This window comes from Chrysochloris asiatica, unplaced genomic scaffold (assembly GCF_000296735.1).
Source record: "Chrysochloris asiatica unplaced genomic scaffold, ChrAsi1.0 scaffold00001, whole genome shotgun sequence".
Taxonomy (NCBI): Eukaryota; Metazoa; Chordata; class Mammalia; order Afrosoricida; family Chrysochloridae; genus Chrysochloris; species Chrysochloris asiatica.
The window spans coordinates 30,476,025-30,484,584 of NW_006408519.1; positions in this window are offsets into that span (position 1 = coordinate 30,476,025).

Consider the following 8,560-nt stretch of genomic DNA (forward strand, 5'->3'; position numbering starts at 1 on the left):
TGCAGAAGTGAAGGAACTGGTAATCACCCTTTCTGCGGGACCCCAATAAGCCACTTTTCCATTTCCCGAACCATCCACAAAATAGGTATCAGCTCCTGTAATGGGATTACTCAAGACAGTGTTAGAGATTGCATATGGTGTGTGTTTTAAAAATCCCAAAGTTTAGGTTGAGGGTAATGAATTGAAATCCTTGAAATTCAGCAACTGCAATTTGACATTGTTTGTGCAAGTAAACTCACTCTGTGTGTCTCTGTTCCAATTCCTCTATACAATTTCATACAATCAAAAATGTTACCAGTTTCTCTATAAGGTCTAATTGCTACTTGACCATCTTGATTTGCATTATCATAAACTAATATTGTAAGGAGAGTTTCAGCTACCACAGTATCACTGATCTGTATTCCCTTGCTTAGTGGCCTCTAATATACACTTTTCTATAGTAGGTAATGTTTGCAAAGTGCCTTGAGCCAAAAGGCTCACTAGGGCCTGCTGGGGGAGGCAGAGGTGTTGCACTGCAGTTTGCAATGGTTCCAAAACCGATTTAACAACCAGGAGGTCCAAATCTCAGTCGGAATATTTTCTTCTTGCCTATGATGCCTTTTTAAAATTTCGTTTATTCTATTTCATGTTTGCAAATCTAAGCTGTCCTCATTGGGGAACCAGGGACAGTAATGTTGCTACAGTATTTATATTTACTGTCCCTCTGACCTATGGCTCTGCTGCGCTGACTCCTAGGCTTTATGCCCTGCATTCGGTATCCCACCGAATTCTTTTTACTTACCTTCCAGGGTTTCCAATGTCCGTGACTTACCTTTTTAGTTTCTCTTTTGTCGAGAATCTTCTCCGGTCCCTGTCTTTGTGCCATTTGCAGGATCAGCCTGCGTGACGGGGGTGGGGTGGGGTGGGGGGGATGGTCCTGCGGAGGTGGACGGAGAATGAAAGCGGCAGGGGACTCGAGATGGTCAGTCAAGAGCAGGCTTTATTAATTACAATACAGCTTTAAGTACAGTCTTAGGCAGGAGGCGTATCCAGGCACCACAACAAAGCTAGAGTTTATTATTACTAGATAACAGTTGTTGTTGTTGTTGTTAAGTGCCGTCGAGTCGATTCCGACCCATAGTTAGGCACACATATTTTCTCCTCATTTTAGACGACTCCCCCAGCCACCTGGTCAGTGTGTTTTGCTCCCATAATCTTTGGCATGCAAGGTTTTCCTTGCGGTTCTCATCAAGGTGTTCCTTGGTTTGAGAACTGCCTCAGAGTGAGTTTTACACACGTTCTGTTCTTCCAAAAAAAATCCAATTCTCATTTATGAAGACAACTTTCAGGAAACTAAAAATAGTGGGAACATCCTCAACTTCATATAAAGTATCTACAAAAATCCTGTAGTTAGCATTATACTTAATGGTGAGTGACCGAATACTTCCCCTTTAAGACTGGAAGTAAAGCACGGATGGGTTTGCTTACCACTCCTGTTCACCACTGTGCAGTACTTAGAATAATAACACTCGTTGTTGTTATAAAGTGCCATCGAATCAGTTCTGATCCATAGCAACCCTGTATAGGGTTTCCAAGGAGCAGCTGGTGAGCTTGAACCACTGACATTATGGTTCAAACAGACCTTGCAGTCCAGCACATTAACCCATAGCACTATGCTAGGACTCCATTCCACTCATAGTAACTGCTAACAAGGGATCATTGGCTTCTGATTGGATGGAGAAGAAAAGAGCATTCATGTCCTTTTATTGCTTTAACTCTCAGTACCTCAGTAATAGTACAATGCAATCTTCTTTTTCTTTCTTGACTGTGAATGAATTAAACAGCTGGGCCATGTTCTCACCTTTGTCAACCCCTCTCACTTGGGTGCTGGCTGTGATATTCCTTCACCTACTCCAGACCATTCGTCTAGCAGTTGTACCTTCTCTCTCCTCCTCATCAAATGTTTCCTCTCTAGTGGATTAGTCCCATGAAGATAAACATGGAATAATACTTTATGTCTTAGAAAAAAAATATGTTTTTCATTATTAAAACAGAGGAACAAAGCAAGAAGCCTGTCACTTCCCAATCTCAAAACTTGCTATACAGCCATAGTAGTCAAAACAGCTGGGACTCGTACAACCAAAGACACACAGATCACTGGAACAGAATTGAGAACTGAGACGTCAATTCTTTCACCTGGTCTCAGTTGATCTTCCATAAAGGCCCACAATGCATTAAGTGGGGAAGAAGGAATCTCATCAACAAATGATGCTGGCAAAATTGGAAATTCATTTGGAAAACTGAAACAAGATTTCATACCATATAAAAATATGAACTCAATGTGGATTAAACATTAAAAGTGAAGCCTAAAACTACGCAGCTCATCAATGAAAAAATAAGAACAAACCTAGGGACTCTGATACTTGGCATAAATACACTATCAAACATAATTGAAAACACACAAACGGAAGGTGAAATGGATGATGGGACCTCTTAACAATTACACTCAACGTGCATCAAAGAGTTTTACCAAAAGAATAAAAAGAGAACCCACAGACTGGGAAAAGAATTTTTGGTAATGACAAATATCAGACAAAGGGCTACTCTCCAAAATGACTAGAACACTTTAATGCCTCAACAAGAAGACAAATCATCCAATTAAGATATGGGCAGAGGACATGAACAGACACTTCATCAAAAAAGACATTCAGGCAGCCAACAACATATGAAGAAATGTTCAGGATCATTAGCCATTGTTGATATTGTTAAGTGCCATGGAGTCAGTTGCGATTCATAGTGACACTGTATAGGGTTTCTGAGGAGCAGCTGGTGAGTTTGAACTGCCAATCTTACAGTTCAAACCAACTTAGCAGTCCAGTGCTTATCCTAAAACACCACACCAAGATTTCCCCTAGTCATCGTTGTTGTTGTTGTGCAGTGCCATCGAGTTGGTTCCGACCCATAGCAACCCTGTACAGGGTTTCCAAGGAGCAGCTGGTATGCTTGAACCACAAACCTTGCAGTTCAAATGGCTTTTCAGTCTGGCACATTAACCCACAGCACCACACCAAGACTCCTCTAGCCATTAGAGAGATGTAAATGAAGCCAGGGAGATATCATCCTACTCCAGCACTAAGAGCAAAGTTAAAAAATAGAAAACAACAAACACCAGCAAGGATGTGGAGAGACTGGGACCCTTCTACACTGCTGATGGGACTATAAAATGGTTCAACCATGGTGGAAAATGATATTGCACTGCCTCAAAAAATTGGAAATAGAAATACCAGATGACCCAGCAATCCCTCTACTTAGTATATACCCTCAAGAAATCAGATCCACGATACAAATAAATACATGTACCTCCATGTTCATTGCAGCACTCTTCATAATAGCAAATCCATGGAGACAGTCTAAATGCCCATCAACAGAAGAATGGTTAAGCAAACTTTGGGTGATACACACAATGGAATACTGTGCAGTGTTGAAGAATAGTGATGAATCTGCAAAACATTTCACAACATGGATGAAGCTGGAGGACACTATGCTGAGTGAAAATGGTCACAAAAGGAGAGAGATTGTATGAGACCAATGTTGTAAAAAGTTAAGCTGTACTAGCCTTCATGCTCTTTCTTGGATACACCAGGAAACTCACCTCAGGGTCTTTGCTCTTGCTGGCTTCTTTTCTTGAGATATCCTTACTCCTCCTTCCTCAATATCTGTATGATTTTCTTCCTTCAGGTCCCTATCCAAATATCAACTCTTAAAATTGTCCTTCCCTAATCATCTGGAGTGGTGATTATAGGCTCAGCACTGGACTGATCAGCACATGATCAGTGAAACAAGATGATCAGTGAAACCACATGATCAGCAGTGTAAACCCATCAGCTACTCCTTCGAAACACTACACAGGGTCACTATGCGTTGGAACTGACTTGAGGGCATACAACAACAGTCATCTGGGAAGTGCAAACGGTAAACACAATAATAATATTGCTAATGAAAAGATGGAATTCTGGTGTGGCACTGTGGGTTAACGTGCTGAACTGCAAAGTCAGTTGGAACCACAAGGTCAGCGATGCAAGCTCACCAGCTGTTCCTTGGAAACCCTATACAGGGTTGCTGTGGGTTGGAACCAACTCGATGGTACTTACCAATAACAATGGAAAGGTTGGCGGTGTGAGTTCACTCAGATGCACTTGGGGAGAGAGGTTTAACTGACCTTCAGCCATGCAAAACTCTATGGAGTGCAGTTCTTCTCTGACCCACAGGAAGTCACCATGAGTTGGGATTGGCTTGAAGGCACCTGGTTAACCACGTTATAGAAAACAGAAATCCTCCTACACCTTCCTCCCCTCCCTCTCCATTCTCTTCATACCGATTGTTTTCCCGTAGCTCTTACAACCACTTGACATGTGGTAGAAGTATGTATGTGCTTATACGGCTTATTTCCCCCAACTAGAATACAAACTGCATAAGGACAGAGATTTGATCTGTTTAGTTCATGGATATGGCCTTAGAAACTAGAATTGGCCCTGGCAGATGATAGGCAATCAGTCCATATTTGCATGGATGATTGTTCTGTGTAGCCTTCAAGATTCAAATGATCTGTGTCACTTTCTAACGGATGCCTTACCTGATTTTCTGTCTCCCTGGGCCCTATGCTGGGTTGGCCATTTCCTCCTTGTTGCTCCCTAATGCCCTGAACTCATAGCTTTGTAAATGCTGTTGGGGTCTGTGCCCCAGTCCCTCCCATGCATTGGTCATTGGTTTGTAAGACTCTCCTAGGCATAACCTGGTCTTCTCAACACCTGGCACAAAGAAACCCTTATTGATTGGACAAAATGATATAATTTATGGGAAAGTGCTTGACAAACATCGACCCAAGATCATTTATTTTTAAATTAAAGTCAGTTCATTGGAACCATTTACTTTCTTCTTGCTCATTGCCCTGGTTTTACCTAGCCTTCACCCATTAGCATATTTTCCATATCCCTTTCCTCTGTGTTCCCAAAATAGCAATATCGGTTGCTCTGACTGATGCTGTTTCTCAGTATAAAATGACAAAGGCTGAGTTCTCTGGGCTCAAAAGGACACTCGGGGTTTCGGCTGTGGCACTGGCAGTGCTGGGCATCAAACGAGATGAAGCAAGGGGACTGGGAAAACACTGCCCCAGGAGAAGGACTGTTGTCACTGTGTTGCTGTGTGTGCAGTTTAGCGATGGTTCTGTGGTTGCTGTTAGGGTGGTCTCATGTCATCTGAGTGTACATCTCTCAGGGTGTGGATTCGCATTTTTGTGCAATTGCCCCCATAAGAGAAAGCTTCACATATTATCAAGAAAATTCCACTGGAGTATATATGTGAAGAAAGCTTCCTCTAACTTTGTGTTTTTTAACCTGCCCTTGCAAAGAAGATTAAATTGTCATCTCCAACGAGATCAATGTTTGCATTCCTTACAAGAACTTTTGCAGTTATGAAAAAGAACGACTAGCCGTAGTACAGGCTGACAAATCATTTGAACACATTTCTCAAGCAGGTTCATCACTCCTAGTACACTAATAGAAACGAAAGTGAGATAAAAACATAGCTTGTTTTATTGTACTTTGCTCTATTGCACTTCACAGTTAATGTGTGTTTACCAAATTGATGGACAAGTCTACTGACCCCACTCTTCCAAAAGCTTGTGCTTACTTCATGTCTCTGTGTTACATTTTGGTCATTCTCACAATATTTCAAACTTTTTCATAATGCTATTGCACATTTAATAGACTATGTACAGTGTAGACATAACTTTTATATGCACCAGGAAACCAAACCACTTATGTGATTCACTTTATTGTGCTATTTGATTTATTGTGGTGGTCTGGAACTGAACCTACAATACCTCCAATGTATGTCTGTTGTTAAGTGTCATCGAGTCAGTTCTGACTCACTGTGACCCTGTATAAGGTTTCTGAACAGCGGCTGGTGAATTTGAACCATCGACCTTGCAGTTAGTAGTCCAGTGCTTATCCTACAATGCCACACCAGGACTCCAGGTATGTCTGTGGAGCGATGGAAAGTTCTATAAGAATCTTATTGGTATTATGAAGAATCTCACACTAAAATCTGTTTTGTCAATTTTATTATTTAAAAAAAAAAACAATGGAAAGTCTACTTTAAGAAGTCAACCTTAACATTGTTGAGTCATGTGTTACTCTTCCAGAGAGACCCAGTCTTAGAGAGAATTCAAACCAGCTGGGAGAAGGGAGAAGGCAGAAATACAGTAACATTGTAAGTTCTGTTCCTCGTCCTCCCAGGATGGACACAAGAAAACAAGAGACAGAAAGACGCTGGCTGTGCTGGAAGACTGCTGAAAATTAAGGGATCCTAGAGATTTTGGTGTGGCGCTGTGGGTTAATGCGCCAGACTGCAAGCCTGTTTGAACTGCAAGTTTGGAGGTTCAAGCTCACTAGCATCTCCTTGGAAACCCTATACAGGGTCGCTATGGGTTGGAACCAACTCAACGGCACTTAACAACAACAACAGGGATGTTTTCTGGTAGCGTAGTGGTTACGAATCGGGCTGTGAACTACAAGGTCAGCAGCTGAAACTACCAGCTGTTCTGTGGGAGTAAGATGAGGCTTTCTGCTGTCGTAAACCACAGCACATCACCATCACCTCCAGAGACGTTTTGCTCCTGGATGTGCTAGTTGACCCTTTTATGGCTAAATATAAGCTGGAGTTGGCAGGGCCAAAGTCATAAGGAGAGTTTGGAGTAGCCTATCGGAAGGGATCCTGGTGTGGCACTGTAAGATAAGCACTGGACTGTTAGCTGCAAAGTTGGCTGTTCAAACTCACTAGCTGCTCCTCAGAAACCCTATACAGGATTTCTAGGAGTCCAAATGGACTTAACAGCACTTAACAACAACAATGGAGTCACGGTGTGGTGATGTAAGGTAAAACACTGGGCTGCAAGGTCAGGTTGAACTGCAAGGTTGGTGGTTCAAACTCACTACTCGCTCCTCGGAAACCTTATACAGAGTTGTTATGAGTTGGAATCAACTCAACAGTACTTAACAACAACAGTAAGTTAAATAGATAACAATTGATTAAGACATGAATTTGATCAGTGTAGCCCAACTTCTGACCTCCCTTCCCTGCCCTCACCTCCGAGTCCATGTTTCCTGATCTCAGTGATCTCTGTGAAACACCATGTGTGTGATTCTCTGGGAACAACGACTCAGGGGCCGGCCATCCGGTCCTCAGATGTTGGTTTTTCCACTCATTAGCTCTGCGGTCTTGAGTACATGAATTTCCCCATGCCTCAGGTGCATCTGTTGACTTAGCCTGAGGATACGTAAGTTCTTATTTGTATAAAACATTTGGAATAGTGCCTGGCACACAGCACGAACCTTGTGTATGTTAAATGAAATAACTTTCTTCCTCCATGTCCAAATTGCTACAACTTTTGTAATTTAAATGTATTCTTTAAAAAAAAAATTTTTTTATTGTGAATTGAGTGAATAGGAGAACATCAGCTTTACATTCCTATCGTATTTCGTTTCATTGCAATGATTACAATCTCCTCCATGCATCATCATTCAACAGCATTTACTTCCAATCACTCTGTTGTTTTTTTTCTGGATGTACACAGAAGCACTCAGGAATATGTAACCATTCAAACAACCAAAGGGCGTACCCTGCAAGCCTGTCCCCTGGCCGCCAGCACACAGCCCCTCTCCCTCCTTGAGTCTAGAGTCCCCAGCCACTCCATGTCTCCACACCATCTTCTCTGCCTCCATCTCTGACATCACTGCTTCTCTGGATAGGGTCCTGCACGCCCATCTTCTCCTTTGATGGTCCCAGGGTCCTCCGCTCCTGGACTGCAAGATCAGCCTCTCCCCTCCTTTTGTTACAAAACATCTACCTTTACATTTCCAACTCTCCTAATTAGTCCTGATAACAATTATTCACTATTGAACCACAAGAGTCTTATCCCCATGTCCTCACACCAGCCCATCTAGACAGGTTAGAAACCACTCAGGGGAGATTCTACCTTCCCCCGCACCCTCTGAAACTAAGTTCCCTCTTGAAAGCTTGTAAGCCAGTCACTTCTTGCCTTTGTATCCCCTCCATTTTGGGTAGCCAATGTGTAAGTTGCCCATCCTTGTCAACCCTGTGTATAGAGAGAGTGGGAATTATCCTTGTTGTAAAGATTCCTTCCCTCTTTTAAGCTACTACATCCATAAGTATAGGTCAAGTTCATCAAATTGTAGCAGATTACACTTTTCCCCCCCTCTTATTTCTTCCTCTAGTAGAGTTCTGATCATCCAGCCATTGAAGGTAGGTCAAATGAGTACTATCTGCAAGTATGAGCATTCTTGTGCATCTCCCTTCACTTCATATCAGCTGGACGCTTCACTCTCCACTCTAGTCCTCTGTGACTATGTCCCTGTCCATGGACTCAGGAGTCCCCAGGTCTCACTATACTTGTATTTATTTATTTATTATTATTATTTAAGGTTTTTACTGTGGATTGAGTGAAAGTTTATGGGACATATCATCAGTTTTACATTCAACAAATCATATACCTTGTTTCATT